The sequence below is a fragment of the Nomascus leucogenys genome, chromosome 4, assembly GCF_006542625.1.
Source record: "Nomascus leucogenys isolate Asia chromosome 4, Asia_NLE_v1, whole genome shotgun sequence".
In the NCBI taxonomy this organism is placed as follows: Eukaryota; Metazoa; Chordata; class Mammalia; order Primates; family Hylobatidae; genus Nomascus; species Nomascus leucogenys.
This window is the reverse complement of record NC_044384.1, coordinates 46,326,392-46,348,224: the sequence shown is the minus strand read 5'-3', so window position 1 is coordinate 46,348,224 and position 21,833 is coordinate 46,326,392. Positions and strand designations below refer to the sequence as shown.

The 21,833-nt window shown below is 37.2% G+C and overlaps 1 protein-coding gene across 2 annotated transcripts in view; it reads right to left on the bottom strand.

Annotated features, from left to right (window-relative positions):
* CCDC178 (coiled-coil domain containing 178) overlaps positions 1–12,218 on the bottom strand; it is a 506,700-nt gene extending 494,482 nt beyond the window's left edge. The window contains exons 1-2 of one of the 2 annotated variants that reach the window (XM_012506252.2): positions 12,129–12,218; positions 11,166–11,285 (exon numbers count right to left, since the gene is read on the bottom strand). The gene's annotated coding sequence lies outside the window, so the exon portion shown is untranslated. Of the gene's footprint in view, positions 1–11,165; positions 11,286–11,672; positions 11,772–12,128 lie in introns of those variants that run through there. The other variant, XM_030810102.1, reaches the window with a different exon arrangement.
* Between the last annotated feature and the right edge of the window lie 9,615 nt (positions 12,219–21,833).

The following is a 21,833-nucleotide window of genomic DNA, read 5'->3' as shown; positions in this document are numbered from 1 at the left end:
CACGCCTGTAATCCCAGCTACTGGGGAGGCTGAGGCAGGAGAATCGCTTGAACCTGGGAGGTGGAGGTTGCAGTGAGCCGAGATCGACCACTTGCACTCCAGCCTGGCAACAGAGCAAGACTCTGTCTCAAAAAAAAAAAAGAAAGAAAGAAACAAAAAGAACAAGAAAGAAAAAAAAGAATTAGGGAGTGGATGGAGTGAGGGTAATATAACAGGGTTCCTAGGGTGAAAAAAAGTAAAAAAAAAAAAAAAAAGTTCTTAGGACCCTTTAATGTGCAATTGTGTGCAGTAATGCTTTTAAATGAGAATAACGTGTGCAGTATTTTTCAATCAAGCTTTAAATTGTAAGCCTGGTTGAACAGAATCAGGAGAAAGAATTACAAAGTCTGTGCTTGAGACCATAGAACTAGTCTCAAAATCAAATAGATTAAAAGTTTAAAAGGAAAAAAACAAAATGAACAAGAGAAATATGATTTATAAAAGATCAGACTCTTGAGCATAACACCAAAACCACAAAATATTTTAGAGCTGTGACTTCATAAATATATAAAGCTTCTCTGCATTATCACTCAAGTCAGGAAAAGATACTGCAAATGTGGATAACAAAGACTTTCTGGATTAATATATAAATAGTTAGAAAAATCAGCAATTAAAAATGAAATATCCAAACAGAAAAGATGAACTAACGACCTGGAACTGGCAACCCCTACACAAACTGAGAGAGAAAGAGAAGGAGAGAAGGAGACAGGGAGAGAGGGAGAAAAGGAGAGAAGGAGAGAGGGGGAGAGAGAGACAGACAGAGAGAAAGAGCAAGCAAGGGACAAAAGTCAGTCTTCGGTAACCAATAACAAGATGAAACAAGTTTTGCAGAAGTTATAATAAAATAGAAGAATCAAATGATCACATAGGAAAATGTAGTAGAGACATGCAAACTGCAAAAGAATGGCATATAAAACAATAACATATTTATGTTGTGAATGTGTATATTAAATCCTATAAGGGATAGAAAACAATACATGATATAAATATTACACATTCATCTTTGAGAAAGGAAAGCATGAAATAAAAAGAACCTCTTAATTCAGGGAAACTTTCTTAATGAAAAAACAAATGTAAAGAAAAATCACTTTTATCTAGCAATTTTTTTAAATTCAGATAACCATGTTGTAAATCACTTATCTTCAATAGTCATTACAGCTAGGGAATAGAGAGTATTTGCAACCCTGGGAACCAAAGAAAGAAGCTATTTCTTAACAAAAGTAAGCTTAAACTTGAGATAGCATTACTGTTAAACGTAGATTATATATGCTATTTCCAGCCATTCTGTGTCAAAAGATATATCCTTTCATGTGTAAAATTATATTCTTTTCCACCTAAAATGTAAACTTTGTTTTCAACGCAAGTTTAGTATGTATTTAGATAACTATGTGACATGATAAAAGCAAAGCTAAGAGATAATATTGGTTCAGAAACTGTATTTATATTAATCATTTCAGTTATATCTGTACCTACAGTTATCTACAAAAGAAAAAATCTTTTGTTGTTCTAAAATCAAAAAATTGCCACAACAACTTTACTTGAGTAAAATAAGAGTAAGCCTCTGATAGCTTCTAAACTTAAATATAATAAAACTATTTGGAGCTTTATTCTTAGAAATTATTTTTTGTCAATGTATAACTGTTAGCAGTAAATATTATATGAAATGCACAATGAAACACTTTTGATGAAATAGTCTTTTATATCTTAACTACTCTGGATTATATTTTGGGATTGTGGTAGAAGTAACAATATGTGTTCACTGCACAATTTCCTCTTTCTCAGAAATAGGAAAACAATATTTGCCGGCCTCTCTTGAAGACAGTTTCAGGACCATGTAACTGGAATTCTGGCCAATGGAATGTAGAGTAGATCTTGACCTTAAAATCATTCCTTTTGCCTCTCCAGCCCTTTTCCTTTCCATGGAACCTTAGAAGCCATGTGTTCCAGATGGTAAAGCTACAGTGAAAGAAGCTGGATCCCTGTACCACTCCTTGAAGAGGACCCTATCAAGGAAAGCTGCCTTAACCACATCACTAATGTCATCAAAGAAGAGATCTTTGTTTGTTGAACCACTGTGATGTTGGACTTTTGCAAAACATAGTCTAACCTGTTCTAATAGAGGGCTGGACTATTAAGTTTATTAACTAATCAAAATATTAATCAGTAGCTTAAAATCACAATTGTTTAAAAATGAACATGAGCTCACGCCTGTAATCCCAGCACTTTGGGAGGCCCAGGCGGGCGGATCACGAGGTCAGGAGATTGAGACCATCCTGGCTAACACGGTGAAATCTCGTCTCTACTAAAAATACAAAAAATTAGCTGGGCGCGGTGGTGGGCGCCTGTAGTCCCAGCTACTCAGGAGGTAAATGGCGTGAACCCAGGAGATGGACCTTGCAGTGAGCCAAGATCGCACCACTGCACTCCAGCCTGGGCAACGGCGTGAGACCCCATCTTAAAAAAAAAAAAAAAAAAAAAAAAAAAGAACATGAGCAATAATAATGGAAACGGCTCAGGTGATGATTCACTGTCCTCAAAACCAAAAGAATGAAGTCTACATAAGTGAAATACAAATGATTTTACTTTTAACAGTGGAGTAGTAGAGCATGGGAAACTAACCATTTATATTATTTAGGACGTTTTCTGTGTTGAAAGCCAAGAAAACTTCCTGCATACTAAGAATCTTCACATCTTCCTTAGAATATCTGAATTATAGGCATTCTCAATTATGAACATAATAACAATTTTTTAAAAATTCAATAACATGATTTTTCACAGAAACAAGGTCATACTGGCTATTCACATCTGGTTATTTGGATACCACCATCAAATTTTTTGTTATTTTCACTTACTCTTTGTAGTGTTATTTAAGTCAATTTACACCAATTCACATTAGGATTATATATTTTCTGGTAGATATGAAAATAAATACATAGCTATTATAACACAAATTTTCATATACAACTTAAACTAATCTTGTTACTGCAGGTGATATAAATACTCCTACTAGGAGCCACTCTATAATAAAGGATGGAGGGTTCCCAGGTAATCAGACTGCACTCTCCTCTACCCCAAATAGCACCATGTTCGTTAAAACATTATTTTATCAGCTAAAGACATTGAATTATTAATTGCATCTGTTCTCTCTATTCAGCCCCCCAGCTCATCTACCCCCATTTTTATATCATAACAAGACTTTGTAGTTTTTTGTCTAAAGGTTTTTGGCCTGGAGAAAAGCAGAAGCAGTCTGAAATCTCTTTGATCTTAACTCATGGGATATCCTGGAGAGGAATGTAGGATCAGTGAGGTGGTGATGGAAGAGGTCTGTGAGCCCAACAAGGCTGTGGTAGCAGCAAAGGAGGTGACTAGATTTTGGAGACATGACTGCTGGTTGCACTGCAGGCCGCATCACAGGCATGAGAGCTCCCAACTGCACTCAGCTTCTTATGGGCCTGGGGCCACATCAAGTCAGCAGTGATCTATGAGATCCACGAAAAGGCTGGTACTCTCAATGGAAGAGATGACACATGGCAGGAGGGTTTGGTTGGGTATGGGGAGGGGGATACAAGTGATAACAAGATTGACTGAGGGTAAATTTGCTGCTAAACTAGTAGAAAGGCGCCACAGAATTGGAATTTAGTTGACTTAGAGAAAAATCTTAAGTGTGGTGTTCTTTACATACTCAGTTTCTGGGCTATGATCCATGCTTTCTATACCAGCAAAAGTATATTAGTAGAGCCTAAACATTTTTAGCAGAGTTTTTCTAAGCGAACTGCAAGTTTTGCTTAAAGATGGTAGTAATAGATTTCTCTAACACAATTTTTAATATAATTCTCTCATGCCTTCTCCATACACACACACACACACACACACATACACACACACACACACACACTAATTGAATACTCCTTGATGCACATACCAATACCCCGTGATGCTCTTCCTTCTAATTTTATACACTCCAGGTCCCTCTCAGTAGCAAAGAAACACATCTCTTTGAGAAACACATCCAGTAACTTATCTAAAGAAGGACTGAATCTCCCAATAAGGGAAACATTATCTTCATGCCGTTTCTACCAATGGATTATTTATGATGCTCTGTAAGATAAACATCAGAAATATTTTTTTTAATTGCATGGCTTTGTCCATTAATTTAATTACTTTTTAAAGGTATCAAGTAACAGCTGCCTTGAACTTTTTCAAATCTACTGTCTGCTAAGGAACTAAATGTTGAGAACACAGTTACATTGATTAATGCGGTATTAAGGCATATGAAATACGATCTTTTAGAGGTTTAATTATTGCCTTTGTAAGAGAGACTGATATTATCAACTATTCTGAGGTTATGTTTGAATTACAAAGAAATTACTCAGTGTTTGTTAACATTAGTTTAGAAATTTTAACACTCACCAAGTTCTGTTTATTCTTCTAAAGCATAACACACCACTCTACTAGTCATTTTTATAAACCTTGTAGGGTTTAAAGTTTGGATAATGTGAGGGGAATATTGAGTTTTCCCACAAAGGATACATCTAAAATTCTATTGAAAATTGTTACCTAGGGCTGATTTTTCTGCTTCTGCAAAAGGATATCCAGGCATTGACATGGCATCTCCAGAGTATATCCAATTTTTATTCATCCAGATTGCCTAAATGATCTTCCTCAAAATGCAAACTACTGAATTAATACAAAGCATATGTTGCTAAATAAAAAAACTTCTAGTTCATATGAGCTACCAAATTAAAATTTAATAAAAATGGAAAGACTAACTCTCCCTTAAATATGACCTTGTCAAAAGGTCATGAGTTTTCTTTTCCTACTAGAGGCCTTCAAACACTAAATTGAAAACAGGTAATGCACTGTTGCCCTGCCCCCAACCCATCACCACTAGTCACTCAATGTTCCTCCACTTACGATCTTCACCAGAGCCCAGTAAGCCATCCACAGGAAAGGAAAATATGAGGCTAAAATGAATAAGAAAATAAAGAAGAATAGAGTGAAGTTTGAACAATGTGGTTTTATTTCCCCATAATTACAGCTTTAAGCTGTTAGTTGAGAAAATGTAATAAAACGCTAAGGTTTCCTATTATGTTTCATTCTAAACAGTAAAGCACCTTAATAGCTTCCCACTCCATGACTGACCAGTAATTCAATAGCAGATTTGTGTGTGTGTGTGTGTGTGTGTGTGTGTAAAGATATTTTCTTATACGTTTCATAAAGAAAATAAAAATGGACATCACTCTGGATTTATCATTATGCCATAGGGGAAAAAGGAAGTAATGCTTTCATTAGTAATTCTATTATTGAAATATGTTTAAGTATAAATGTTTGGACTCTTTTAAATCACTATGACTAAGCAAAGATCTCAATACAAGCAATATTTAATATTTTTCTAGAAATTCATTAGTATTCAGTAAAGAAATCAAAATTCATCCAACAGTATAGCTTTTGAGAAGTACTAAATGAAGCTGGAAGATTAAGCTTTCTACTAATTTCCTATTGTTGTTAAATTCTTCATTAAGAGAAACAGGTTTTGTTGCTGCAAAACAAACCAAAGATATAAATAAACATAAATAAATAATAGCACCCACTAAGAAATCTGTGCTTAGTGAAATAACAGACAAATAAGAGTGCAAATGTGTAGCCATCTGGAGAATAAGAAAATCAAAAGTAATAAGCAGCATTCGGAATTTATTACAAAGAAATTACGCCAACAGCTTCTTACAGCAGTTTTCTATGGAAATGTTCAAATTAGTGGGTAAAAAAAATACATTTTATACTATATATTTGGACCCTACTGATATCATTTTATACATGATTTCATGGCATAATATTTGCTAAGTAATCTAAATTAGCTTGGCTATAAATGCTGTCATACTGATGCAAAATTTGCTATCACACCACAGTCAGTCCCCAGGAATGACACAGTTTGATGGAACTGTCTAGAGCCAGAGGTTGTGACATGGGGCTGTCTGCGACATTGTGTTTCAGAGAAATTAATAAATCTGAAAGCAACTGAGATATCAGGAAGATACAAAATAGAAGGTAGAAAGGAAAGGAGATAATGAAAACTGCATAGGTCAAGAAACAAGCAAAAGTTCATCCTCACTGCACTTCAGGAGGAATGTATATTTCACATGGGGATCTGAAATGATTCCTAACATCATCAGATTCATTTTGACAATTCTAACTCTCATCTGCTACTTCAGAATCTAGATGTAGGAGGAGGAAGAGGGAAAAAATATTTAAAATGTTCTTTCCCAGTGTCTTCATCAATTTTCAAATTTTCCGCTAATTTTCAATATTTCAGAAATCAAATTCTATTATCAGGTGACATTTTCCTGCTACATCTTCCAATGCAGAAATTGTTATTTTGTTTATCTTTGAATCCACAGTACCTGGAAAATATTATGTGCTCAAAAATATTTCTTGAGCAGAATTGTTGAACTATGAATGAGGGACCGTCTGCAGAATTTTAGTTTAAAGTGGTCATAATTATTGGAGCAGAAAAACAAACAGCTTTAGTTTATTCCACTTAAGAGTTAATTATATTTTTTAAAAAGAGCAATTTTGGGGCATATTTTCTTAAAGCTATGCTGTTCTCTATCATAGCCACTAGCCATATTCAATTTAAAAATTAAAAATACAGTTCCTTGGCTACATTAGCCACCTTCAACTACTCAATAGTCACATGTAGCTATAGGCTACTGCATCATAGAACAGTTCTATGATTGCAGAAAAGTCTTTTGGACAATGTTGTTTTAGAGCATGTAAGCACCATATCCTCATTTCCTATGCATATTTTCTAAATTGTATGTTAATTTGTTCATTCAAAAAATGTATTCAATATATATTATATGCTTGGCACTGACAATGCCAGAATAAATGAGACCCTTTTCTAACTACAAACTTTTGTAGGAACATATCAGTCAACAGACAATAACACTACAGAGACAGAGAGGCAAGTGCTATGCCATGGGGGGCTTATTGGAGAAGACTATGATTAGAGGCAAAAAATGATCAAGAAGACCACTGAAGTGATCACAGTAAACATTATTTATAATAATACTATTTATTATTTAATACTATAATAATTAAGCTACAAGAAGTAGAAATAGAAAGGAGGAAAAAGAATCAAATGCTATTTAAGAGACAGAAACAGTGTGATTTGATAATAAATTAAATGCAGTAACAGAGAAAGAGGGATCTAGAATGACTCCCATATCTCTGGCATGAATGAATGAATAGCCTACACTGCCACTATCTGAAATGAGATCTATGTGAGGAAAACCAGGTGGGTAGAGGAGAGAGGACCACTGAAACTTCACATATGGGTGCTTTTTAATGACGATGGTATATGTGTGTCCAATATTCATGAGAAGGTTTGAGACTGGATACATAGTTTTGGGAATTATTATTATAGAACTATAGTTGGATCGGATCACATAACAACAGCAATAAAGAAAAGGAATTTTGACATTAAAGTCAATAATAATTAACATTAACAATTTCTAGAGAAATTGAAGGAAAAAAATGAATGGGATCATAGAAAACAAGAGAAAGGAGTTTCAACCTGGAGTCAAGTTTCCAAAAAGTATCATTAAGACAAAGACTAGAAAAAATACAAACAGGTCCATTTCATCTAGCAGAAGGTCATGAATGACCTTAACACAAACATTTCTCATAAATGATAGGAGCAGAGTTTAGGTAACAAGATGTCCAGGACAGAAAGAATGAGGATGATGAAAGACATGCATAGACCATTCTTTCTAGGACTTGAGCAGATACGAGCTGGAAAGAGCCAGACATGAAGTTAGATATAGATGCAAAGGAGGATGCTATTTGTTTTCTGATTTTAATGTGGAATAGACTTGAACATTTATTGCTGTGTCCATAATCTATGCATCTAATAGGTTCATCTTAGCTGGTTTGGATTGATTGCAGTTTATCTCCAGAGCTACTGACCCTTGGCCAATGCTGTAAAATGTATTAACTAAAGATAAATGATGTTTTGTAACCATGGATCAATGAATTGTTTCAGAGCAAGATGTATCAGCCTGCCAGCACTGTTTAGTAATAATAATTGAATTTATAATTGCACCTAATTTCAGTGGAGCCTGGGGGAGGAAGATATTCAAAGTAAAGGCCGGTAACATAGCTAGAATATGTCTATATGAAAAGCTTATCATAAGAGATCTCCGCTGTGAGCAGATTTGGGTCTCCTGCTACAGAAGTGCTTCACATGCACACCAGTAGTGGTTACAGTCTGGAACAGGCTAAGAGCACCTGTGTGACCCAGAGGTGGGAGAACAAAGAAACCTGTGCCTGGGACCTCTAGGTCCTTTTTCATGCATATTTTTCTTGTGTTGTTTCTGTGTTATGCTATATCCTTTGCCCGTTATAAAGTTGTTCTGGGAGTACAAACCGAGCAAATGGAGTTTCTTAAGCAATGGACCACTTAAGGTGATTAAAGTGTAATTACCTCTGACTAACATAACTTCTCTAGCAAAAATGCTTAGCTTTTTCAGCCTCTCAAAGAATTTGTCGCAAGTGTAATTTTCAGACTCAACAGTTACAATTTATGAGGATAGTTTTTACCTCAAGGAAAACAAATTTAAGTAATAAAGTCTCACTTACACAAAGAAAATTTTTAAAGAAACAAAAATAATTGTCTAGTTTGTCCATTAAACAACTTACCATCAGTACAGGGATGTTCAAATAACTAATTTCCATGCAAACTATAACTTGTTGGTTGTGTTCTTTTACTGTCTGTTCAACCATATTGTCGCCCCTCCACCTTTGCTATTTTATTTAACATGCGCAGGTATCTCATCCAGTTCATTGGTTTGTGGTTAAATCCAAAGGTTTTCCAGGATCTAAGGGTAGGTTGAATCCTTTTGGTTCATATGAAAGGTCTTCTAATTACCTCTGTTCACACACACATTCAGTAAGTACCCAGAAAGGGAGGCCAGATGGTAATGTTCATAGATACAAACTAATATAAAATAGACATATCATGATTAAATGTTTAATTTGATTAAACAATCAAATGCCAAAGAACATAGCTTTTCAATCAGTTAGATGTAGAATTCAGTTCCTCATGGGCCCTGTTACTGGCTGGCTATCTGACCTCGGGAAGGGTAGTTAATGTATTTGAGCTTCAGCCTTTTGCTGTGGAAAATGGTAAAAATAACAATACTTCACAGTGTTATTGTGAGGGTTAAAATAAGATAATGTGTACAGAATATTTAGTCCAGTCACCAGCATATAATAACCATTTAATACATGGTAATAATTTAAATTCAGTGAACTAGGGTTCATTAACAAATTACATGGCCATAAATGCAATGTGTGCAAATATCAGTTTTCTAATATGAGGGTAGGTTTAAATTTACCTAACTGAATTTTTATGAACATTGACTGAATATATAAAGGGACTATGGCCAGACCACATATGAAAATAAAACTCTAATCCACACATCTGCATCAACCAGTCCAGAGAGCCAAACCATAACTTCCACAGTGATCAGCATGGAACAGTCAGGACTTTGTTGGTGACTGCCAGCTTTCCTCGCTCCCTTCCTCTAGCAAGATCTGAATAAATAGCCTCAGCTTGTTCTAATGTGAGTGGTCTTCTTCTATTTCAGCAGCATTATAAATGAAGTTAAAAGTTCAACATCGATTTTAAAATGCCATATATGGCATACACACACACGGCAAACACACACACACACAATTTGTGTTATTGTGCAAAAAACAGACATGAAGTTACCATGGCCATTAGAGCTCACACACATGCAACCATTTGCTTGTAGATGTACTAATTTTCCACCAGGTATATAACCCAGATGCTTATAAAATAATCAGTACAATTCTCTCCCTATATCATTACCTCGATACAAATTCTTCATCTACTTTATTCCAGTTGCTTAATCTTTCTGCTTTTCCCTGCTCATTCACCATACATCATCTTCCTTTCCATGTTGTCTGTACTCTGTAGTCTAGCATTTTAGCAGCCAATATTCTCATTAATCTTATTAATCTTCAGTCCCATAAGCCTAGATAAACTCTGAGTAGACAAATATGGATTTTCCCCCAGAAATTCTCTTTCCTAGAGGGCTCCTTTTTTGTGTGTAATTGTTTCCCCACTCCATCCACATAGTCTGACATTGCTGCCGATCGTAGTAACCCTATCCCCAACATAAATGCTCTTGGGACAGGCAAATTGAACCAACTGAGGTCAAGAAGAATCCATCGAGTGTTTCTAGATTTTCTTTTTAGGTGCAAGTTTGGGAATTTATGAGTCTAGTGCTCTTGGAAATCATGGTTCTAGACTGGTGGAATAAGAGTGTGAGAATGAAGTTCTTATTCTAAAGATAAAAGAAAGAAGAATATATGCAATTATCCCATTCACTGCTATGGAATATAGAACAGGAAGAAAACTTCTGAGGATGTGGTAACAAATTAGTTGAGTCTAAGGTTGTGTTGAATCTGAGGTGGGAGCAGGAGAGAGAAGTCTGGGTTGTGGATAAAAGCTCTAGCAGCAATCCCAACCCATCCAGGGATAGTGGGTAGACTAACAATCAAACTCATATTTTCGATAGTTCTGGAAATTAGCCAGATATAGTTTATAATAAAACTTTATGACTACAACAATAAAGTGAGAAGTATTATATATTCAAGATAGAAATACACTAGTTTCTGTACGAATGTCTAAATAACAATTGAACATAAACAGCTGAAAATCCTCTGGATTCTTGGATTTGTCTTACAACTAGTCATGTCTCTGAGTTCTTAAACTTGGTAAGTGGTGTTCTAAAACCTATTACTACAGCAGGACCAAGAAACAATATTTTGAGGGTAGGCGGGAGATGTCAAGAATGCTGTATTTGGGTCAAGATGCCCAGAGCAATCAATACACAACAGATTATCCAATGATAAATAGGAGTGATAAGCTACCAAGTCAATTCACAAATATTTATTGAGCACTGGATGAATGTCAAGAAAGCAGTAATAGAAAATGCCTTGAATTGGCAATCGGGAGATTCTTATATTCCTGAGTTTGAAGATTGCTGGATCTGACTTTTGTCAAATCACAAATAAGCTCTGAATATCACTTTTCTTACCTGTAAAGGGGAGGTGTTGGAGTGGATCATCTTATTTGGGGTGCTTTAGAGCAAGCAAGTATAAAATTCTCAGCCTCTCCGCCAGGAAGTTGTTCAGTATTTGACTTGATTGAGCAGACACTTGAAAAATTAAATATCAAGAAAAGAAATCAATAACAGTTCAAAGGAATAATACATGAGCCACCACAAGGCGGCCTTATAAGCAAAATAAAAGTTGAAATATTATTTCAAAGGAATAAGACGCTAGAAACGCAGTTACAGACAAAATGAAGTTCCTCTAGGCGGCCAGCGGAGGGAGACGCTGCTTCCCTTCCCCCGGCAGTGGGGCCTGAGGAACTGAGGGGACTGAGGGGACTGAGGGGACTGGGGGACTGGGGGACTGGGGTTGGGGGATTGGGGAACTGGAGGACAGGGGAACAGGCGGACAAAAGGACTGGGGGACTGGGGAATTATGGGACTGGGGATTTGGGGAATTGTTTTCAAACGCGCGGGGCAAGGACTCCCCGCCGCCTCTGGAAGGGGTGAAGAACTAGGCGACTCTAACTCCCGCGGGGCGGCCGGGGAATCGCATTTGGTTCTCCCGCGGGAGTCGCGCAGGCGGGCGGCCAGGGGGAGTGGGCGCCGCACGGCAGCGCCCCGGGCCGAGGCGCAAGCGCCCCCGACTCACCGGCTCCGCGCGTCTCCCAGACCCGCGCTCTGCTGCGGCTCTTTCCTCCGCAGCTGCTGTCGAGGCCCCAAGTCGGTTATCCCGTGTCCAGGCAACCGCGGGGGCGGGGGCGGCGGCGGCGGCGTGAGGAGCGGGCGGCTGCTGCTCCCGGGCTTCCTGGCTCGAGCCCTTGGCCCCCGACTGCCCGCGTTTCGGCGCCCGATCAGCGCTCCAGGCCGCCCCCTCTCCGCCTTCTCCCAGTGCCTTTCCCTTTCTGAGGTAAGCGATTTGCCAACCCAACTCCTTTCCCTCTTTACCGGAGAGGGAAGGAGTGGAGACGAGTCAACGCCCCTTCGTACAACAGTGAGGTTAGAACATGAGGGGATCACAGACTTCCTCCACCTTCGGGAGGACCGCAGGACCTCTTTCTTGCCACTTGGGACGATACAACCAGGACTCCATGCGATAACCCCATGTGGTTTGGTTGTGACTTCAGTATTGAGAAACCTCAACAAACTGTTGAGGAGGAAAGGAGAACTTTTCCTAGTGTCTGAAAGTGGGGAAAATGACTACTTCAAGACTAATTCAAGCCATTTCTCTAAGGGTCTGTTTCTTTCAAAAACAAATTTTTGAAGCATTGATCCTTCTGACAAAATACTTAGTGGCAGGCCGGGTGTGGTGGCACACCCTTGTGCCAGGGCTGTCCTGTCCCAGGACTTTGGGAGGCCGAGGCAGGAGGATCACTTGAGCCCAGTGGTTAGAGGCTGCAATGAACTGGGATCGTGCCAGTGCACTCCAGCCTGGGCGACAGATCAATAAATACATAAATCAGTGGCACAAAATGTATTACCTACATTTTGTTTCTTCATCTGTGAATATACACTGTGAACTGAAATAGGCTTCAGAGGACAGTCGTGTCTTACACTATTCTCACTGTCTTCTTGAATGAAAACAAACACTGGACTATAAACTGAAGACGGTTAAAAAAAAAACAGGATCACAATAAAGATTCGCATTCTCATCCAGAGAAATCATTTTTCCAGGCAACACTGAGAACAGGCAATTGTCTGCCAAGGTTAAATCAGCAAAGTCTATTACTTTAAGAGGCAATTTAATTAGTAATCCTTTCTAAGAGGGGAAAACCAGCAAGTCCGTACCTGGAGTGTGATCCTTTCAGCCAAAGATGAAAAAAAAGAAGCAATAACTAGCAAACTGGTGGAAGGTCTTAATCTCAAATTAATATATGCAGAAGCAGAGCTCTTTTGTAATTAAAACATAGATTCAAGAATGCACTCCACTTTCCCATCTCCCTCCATTAATTATTAAACTTTGGCTTGTTCTCAATACAATGTTAAATTATAAACCAAATGAATCATTTGCATGCCAGTAAATATGTATTCATGAGGGTTCACAATATCTAAATGTGCATATTAAAACAATAGCTAGATTTTTTATCATAAAATAAAACTTTACCTACTAGAAATCTTACTATTGACAAGTTTCTCTTAATTAGAACTCATTGATAATTGCTAAACCCCTATTGTGGCAGGCAGAATTCTAAAATGGACCCCAATGGCCCTACCCCTTGTTATACACACCTGCATAATCCTCAGGGCTTTAAATATGGTGGATTTCATTTTCGTGATTAGTTTGTTACATGACACAATTGAGTTGAAAAAGGGAGATTATCCAGGATGCGTTGGCCTGATTGGGTAAACCCTTAAAAGGGACTGACCTCTTCCTGGAGTCAGAGGTTTGAAGCATCAGAGGGATTTATCAAAGGGATATTCTCTATTGTCAGCTTTGAAGACTGACAAAACCCTATGGCAAGGAAGGCAGGCAGCCTCTAGCAGCTGACAATGATCTCAGGTGACAGCGAGCAAGGCAGTGGGGACCTCAGTCCTACAACTGCAAGGAACTGAATTCTACAAATAATCTGGAGGTGCTTGGAAGAGAACACTGAACTCAAAATGAGAATATGTCCTGGCTGGGCACGGTGGCTCACGCCTGTAATCCCAGCATTTTGGGAGGCCAAGGCAGGCAGATAACTTGAGGCCAGGAGTTCAAGACCAGCCTGGCCAACATGGTGAACCCCCATCCCTACCAAAAATACAAAAAAATTAGCCAGATATGGTGGCACACACCTGTGGTCTCAGCTACTCAGGAGGCTGAGGTGGGAGGATTGCTTGAGCTTAGGAGGCAGAGGTTGCAGTGAGTCAAGATTGTGCCACTGCACTCTAGCATGAGCAACAGAGGAAGACCCCATCTTAAAAAAAAAAAATAAAACAATTTTAAAAAAAGGAGATTGTTTCCTGCCATCACCTTGATTTCAGCCTCGTGAGACCCTGTGCAGACAACCCAGGCAACCTCACTTGGACTTCTTACTTAGAGAAGCATGAGGCTAATAAATGGACATTGTTTTAAAGTGCTAGACTTATAGTAATTTGTTACACAGCCAAAGAAAGCTAATACACATATTAACTTACTTCACATAAACAAAAGTGGGTATTTTGAAATAAAAAAATGTAGGAGTATCTCAGTAAACCCAGTGCAGGATTGTAGCTGAAACTCAAATAGAACAGAAATTGGACACTGCAAAATTAAGTCAATACCAGACTTATCATCATAAACAAGAACCTAGTAGTGATGGGGTTTAGGACATGCTACCCTAAAATTTTTTAAGCTGAAGAAATTTTAGAAAATTGCAGAAGCAGGAAAGTCACTCTGACCTTCCTCTCCATCCATCTCCCTGGAAGGAGGTCATAAAACCTAGAAAGGATTTTCTGACCTTCCCCAGGCTCAGGTCATAAGACCCTCATGTGGGAGGTGCCCTCATACACCTGGAGGAAAGGAGCATCCTTATTCCTTATTGCTGAAGACACAGGGACGCAGAGAAGAATCCAACCAAACAGGCCTTGTTAAGTTTCCCCCAGTTTACTACCATTAGCTCATACCCTTTGTGTAATATTTTTCCACGACTATTCACTTTTCATCAAACTTACTAGAAAAATCACTCAGGTTTAACTGTTTCTTTGGATATTCATTTCCTTATGAAGGCTCCAGGGTCATGTAAAACTTCAGTGTGTATGCTTTTCTCTTGTTAATATGTTTTTTTGTTATAGGGGCCTCAGCTATGAACCTAAATATATAAAGGAAAGGATATTTTTCCTCCTGTACAATAGGCAAGGTGATCTTATTAGCAAATAGCAAACCAGATTTTCCACAAAAGCAGAACAAACATAAATATCCAATTTTTCTATAGCGACACTAAAAGACAGAATAAAGTGATATAATAATCATGCATAGAGAAAACAATAATCAAATAAAAATACATTTCCTACAAAACTATCATTCAGGAGCAGAGATAAAAATATTTCCAAAGAAAAAAAAACAAATTTTACCATTAGCCAACCTACACTGAACAATGTACTTTAGGAAGAAAGAAAATAGTAAAGACATTGGACAGGCGTATAGTTAAATCTAAGCAAGTTTTCAGTATATGAAACATGTTCAGCCATACAATTGTCTTCCAAGTGTTCTTGGTTTTCTCTCCCTAACCATCTTTTATCCAATTATTCCTTAGGACCTGAGCATGCTTATGTTTTAATGTATTTCCTGACAATGCTAGACCATTTCATGAATTAGATTTAACAACAAGTATTCAATGCTCCTTTTAAAACTTACATCAGAATTATCTTCAGCCACTCTTAGGGTAACTAAATGTATATCACACCTGTCATGGAGAATGAGCTAAGACCTCTTACTTACTAATAATAATGTTGTATTAAGATAGAACATAAGGGTCCACAGTAGGTAATTGGAACTGGTATCTAATTATATCTGAAAGAGTGACATGATATCAATTTTGCTAAATTAAAAATTATTGTCTTTGGCAGCCATTCTCCAAAATTCAATTTGCTTACATCGAATTACTTCTTACAGCAAACAATTCATTTTTATTTTGTAACTCACACTAATATACAATGAGAAAGTAAGAAGTTCCAAATGAGTATTACTGATATTTCCCTATAATGGCCTATTTTTTCAAATATTTCAAAATCAGACCATTTTGCCTTTTCATAAATGGTATAGAATGTGGAGACCATCTTAACCCCATTTATGTGCTAAAGATTACCATTACAGCTTCCTAAAGCTAATGTTAAATGATCCTAAATGCTAAACGTTCCTACAGATATCCCTGTTGTCACCCTCTGTGAGTAAGTTGTAGTCATTTATCCAGGCCAGCGTGCCTCAAGTTTCATCATAAGCTTTAATACATCCCATCTGCTTGTCATAAAGCATGTGGATCTGCTCTCAATCTGTGTGCTTTTTAGAATACCTAGGCTCCAACACTTCATCAGAGAACACAGCCTCAGACTCTCTCTGGGCAGTTTTAATAAAGCTTGCCTGAAAGGATACAATTTACAGAATGTAAGTTGTTTTAAAGATGTAAAGTACTGTGCCTTTTGGACATGCTTTCAGTTCTTTTTCTGAATCAGATGAAAACACCACCAGATTATTGATTAAAACCTTATTACCTTACTACATTACAGAGTCATTTTTACTGTGTTCCATCACTCTTTCTAATTTATCAAAGAGCACTATATTAAAAAGACATATGAAACATACTATTACACTTTAAAAAGTTTCAGATGATATTGTCCACCATATCATTCAATGGTTCCATGCAAAATTCTGTGTAAGAAACTGGGGTGTGTGTGTGTGTGCACACATGTGCATGGGCTAGTGTGAGGGAGGGGGTAGAGAGAGGGAAAAAACGAGAAAGGTTTAAGGAGGTTGAGTGCAAGGACAAATCAGACAGCAGTTGTTTAACCCAAGAAAATAGTGTAAATCATGTATAAATTGTGCCCCTTATGTCTTGTCTACCAGATGTTAAGCTTAATATAAGCAATTATGTTAACTCTTTGGTCCTGATTTTCTACTGATACTTACATTATATTAGTATTTTATTATATATTTTTGTTGTATTGGCCTTAAATTTTTTGTGAGGAGTGAGTCGTAGAAAAGTAAAAATAAAAGTGAATGTAAAGGGAATTCTCAATAAAGATACAGCCTGTGAAATTCATGCCATTTAATAAGCTGTCAGTATTATTTCTGCACTGTTTGGGGAAAATTAAATTGTTATTCTCTAAGACAGCCATGATGTTACCTGATTCATAACAGTCTTAGCACATTTAGATATTGCCTGTAAGATAGCATTGTCTAAAACTGAATCTAGTGTCCTAGAATTGATCATGATTTTGGAAAGTAGCAGACTCAGAAGCTGTTATAGGCATGGCTTCTACATCTCTGACTCCTCATGGAAATAGATTTAAATCCTATAGTGAAAAATTATTCTGGTGGCTTAAGCTTATTATCTATGCCAGAAATCCTATTTCAACTACAATGCACAACAGTCCTTTTAGTCAGCAAGCATCCTCTCATATTTGATAGTCTTCATTTCCTTTGACTTTTCCTTTTTTACCCTTAATGGTAGGAACCTAGCATTCTGGTATAAAATTTTCTTTAACTGTCAAAACAAGTCAATAGAGAATACACCTGAACAGAGAGACATATAGACACATGTGTATATATATATATATGCGTGCATCTATTTATCTCTCATCTCTCTCTCTCTCTCTCTCTCTCTCTCTCTCTCTATATATATATATATATATATGCATGTGTGTCTATATATACTCACACACATACACATATCATGGCTAGGTCTCCTGAATTGTCTTTCAGTAAAAAACTACTAAGAGAAAATGAAAAAACACTTATCTTTTCTCATGACTATTTCTATAATCAATGAGTATAATCACTTCCTAATTTCTAAGTTTATTCATTGGTGATTTACTTTTCCTAAAAAGTTCTGAATAATAATTACAGTAGTTTTACTACCATTTATTTATTGAACACTGTCACATGTCAGATTGTACACTTTCCTCTCCTCCAATCTATCTCTGGAAAAAATATATATTATGTTTCTTTTTCATAGCAACTGTGATTTGGAACAAGTTAAGTGACTTGTCCAGAGCCACACAGTTTGCAATGAGTAGAATTAAACTCAAACCCAACTGTGACTCAAATCAGTGCACTTCGTAATATGTTACTCAGCCTGTTTTATAGGCATGCATAAAAAATCATCTTCAAACGACTAATTAAGTATGGTTTACTCCATTTTTCCTGTGAAACACGAGCCAAACAAAATGGTCATAATAATCATGAGGGAGGTGGATGATGAGTGTCATAAAGAACAATGTTTTCATTAGTTGGGATCCTGTCAAGAAATAGATGAAATGCTCAAGTGAGGTCACTGAGCAAAATCTAATAAAGACAGTGTTTACCAAATGTGACAAGGTTAAGGGAACCCTCAGGGGTGGTGTACTCTATAAGGCTACCAGTAAATGAAAGCTGTCACCACTCCTGGGCCTGAGAAAGCAAGGATGGACTCAGGCACATACAGAGCTTAGAAGTCACCACTTTACCCTAAAAAAAAAACAAGTTTCTTACATACATTGCAGAAGTGAGGTCACAGGGAAAACCATGGCCCCTCAAATTGGAAAGTGATAGGCAAATACATCTTTAAACAAAAAGTAATGAAGCATACAAAAAGTTAGGAGACATACAAAAAAAAGCAAAAAATTAAAAAAAAATGCAGTATGAAAAGACAGAGCAAGCATCAGAACCAGACCAGGATAATGGCAGGGATGTTGGAATTATCAGACTATGAATTTAAAACAACTATGATTACTATGCTAAGGGCTTTAATTGAAGAGGTAGATAATGTGCAAGAACAGATGGTTAATATGAGCAGAGAGATAGAAATTCTTCAAAAAGAATTAAAAAGAAATGCTAGATATAAAAAACACTGCAACAAATAAAGATTGTCTTTGCTGGCTCATTATTAGACTGAGCGTGGCTGAGGAAAGAATCTCTGAGCTTGAATACATATCTTTCAAATTTGAAAATCTGGGACAATAAAGACTAAAAAAAAAACAGAACCAACTATCCACAAACTGTGGGACAACTACAAAAGGTGCAGTGTATTCATAATGAGAATACCAGAAGAAGAAGAGAGAAGGAACAGATATTTCAAGCAATAACGAGTGAGAATTTTCATAAATAAATGTCAGACACCAAACAATAGATCCAGAAAGCTCAGAGAACACTGAGCAAGATAAATGCCCCCAAAAAGCCAAATGTAGGCACATCATATCCAAACTGCAAAGAAATCGAATATTTTTTTAATCATAAAAGAAGCAGAGGGAAAAAAAGCACCTTACTTAGAAAGGAGCAGAGTTACAGCTGACTTCTCAAAACCCATGTAAGCAAGAAAAGAGTAGACTGAGATACATGAAGTTTTGAAAGAAAGAAACCCACCAACCTAGAATTCTGTATCCTGCAAAATTATCCTTCAGAAGTGGGAAAATAATGACTTTCTCAGACAAATTAAAATTGAGGTAATTTGTTGCCAGTTGACCTGCCTTGCAAGAATTTTTTTTTTTTTTTTTTTTTTGAGATGGAGTCTTGTTCTGTCGCGCAGGCTGGAGTGCAGTGGCACTATCTTGGCTCACTGCAAGCTCTGCCTCCCAGGTTCACGCCATTCTCCTGCCTCCGCCTCCTGAGTAGCTGGGACTACAGGCGCCTGCCACCATGCCTGGCTAACTTTTTTTGTATTTTTACTAGAGACGGGGTTGCACCATGTTAGCCTAGCCAGGATGGTCTCGATCTCCTGACCTCGTGATCCACCCACCTCGGCCTCCCAGAGTGCTGGGATTATAGGCGTGAGCCACTGCACCTGGCCAAGAAATTTTAAAAGAAGTTCTTCAGAGAGAAGAAAGATGATATATTTCAGAAGCAGATCTACATTTAAAAAATGAGCATCAGGGAATGAGTAAGTAAAGGTAAAATAAATATTTCTTTGTATTCTTAATTGGTCTAATAGATAACTGTTCAAAATTACAATAAAAGCAATGTATTGAATGATTTTACCATTTTGATAAATGAAAAAAATGACAGCAATGTCATAAGTGTCAGGAGGGAAAAATTAGGAATAAATTACCTGCATTACCCATGAAGCAGTGCAGAATTTTTTGAAAGTACAGTTACATTAATTATAAAATTATACTGCAAATTCTAGTGCAACCACTAAAAAATTAAGAAATACATCTGATATCCTAAGAGAGAAGACAAAATGAAATCATATAAAATGCCCTATTAAAACTAGAAAAGGCAGAAACAGAGGGGAAGATTTAAAAAGACAAGCAACTAAGAAAACGTTCAACAAATAGTAAAGTGTTGTAAATATGCTAGATATTCCCGCAACTATATCAATAATCATTTCAACTGTAAATGGTCTAAATCACCAATTAAAAAAGAATCTGACAGAGTGACTAAAGAGCCAGACCCAACTATATGTTGTCTACCAGAAACACATTCTTTTTTTTTTTTTCGAGACAGAGTCTTGCTCTGTCACCCAGGCTGCAGTGCAGTGGCGCTATCTTGGCTCACTGCAAGCTCTGCCTCCCAGGTTCACGCGATTTTCCTGCCTCAGCTTCCCAAGTAGCTGGGACTACAGGTGCCTGCCACCATGCCTGGCTAATTTTTTGTATTTTTAGTAGAGACGGGGTTTCACCTTGTTAGCCATGATGTTCTCAATCTCCTGACTTCATGAGCCGCACGTTCTTAATGTAAGGACACAGAATAAAACTAAAAGTTGAAGAAAGATATACCATGCTAACACAAATTAAAAGAAAAATTGATCGGCTTTATTAATGTCAAACAAAGCATACTCTATAATTAGGAATATTATAAGATATAAAGATAGGAATTCCATAATGATAAAGGTGTAAATCTTCCAAGAAGACATAACAGTTCTGAATATGCTTGCAACTTGATGTGTATCCACATCAAAATACATAAGGCAAAAACTAATATAACTGCAAAGAGAAATAGGAAAGCCACCATTATATGGTCATGTGTCACGTAAAGTTGAAATACATTCTGAGAAGCACATCATTAGGCAATTTTGTCATAGTGCAAACATCATCACATGTACTTACCCAAACCTAGATGGTGTAGCCAACCACACATCCAGGCTACATGGTATCATGGTATAGTCTATTGCTCCTAGGATGGAAACCTGTGTAGCATGTTACATTACTGAATAGTCTAGGAAATAGTAACAATGCTAAGTATTTGTGTATCTAAGTCTATCGAAATATAGAAAAGGTACAGTACAAATATGATATAAAAGATAAAAATGGTACACCTGTATAGGGAAACTTACCATGAAGGGGCTTGCAGGACTGGAAGTTGCTTTGGGTGAGTCAGTGAGTGAGTGGTGAGTGAATGTGAAGGCCCAGGCCATTACACTACTGTAGCCTTTTTTTTTTTTTTTTTTTTTTTTTTTTTGGAGACGGAGTCTTGCTCTGTCGCCCAGGCTGGAGTGCAGTGGCGGGATCTCGGCTCACTGCAAGCTCCGCCTCCCGGGTTCACGCCATTCTCCTGCCTCAGCCTCTCCGAGTAGCTGGGACTACAGGCGCCCGCCACCACGCCCGGCTAATTTTTTGTATTTTTAGTAGAGATGGGGTTTCACCATGGTCTCGATATTCTGACCTCGTGATCCGCCCGCCTCGGCCTCCCAAAGTGCTGGGATTACAAGCATGAGCCACCGCGCCCGGCCACTACTGTAGACTTTTAAGAACCGTACACTTAGGCTACAATAAATTTATTTGTAAAATATTTTCCTTCTTCAATAATAAATTAACCTTAGGGTATTATAACTTTTTAACTTTATTCATTTTGTAACTTTTTAAAAACTTTTTGATTCTTTTGTAATAATAACATAAAACACAAACACATTGTCAGCTGTACAAAAATATATTCTATATTTAATTTTCTATTTTATTTAATTGTATTTCTATTTCATTTTATTTTTTTCTATTTAATTTTATTTTTACTCTTCAAGTTAAAAAACAAAGACACGAATACACACATTAACCTAGGCCTATACA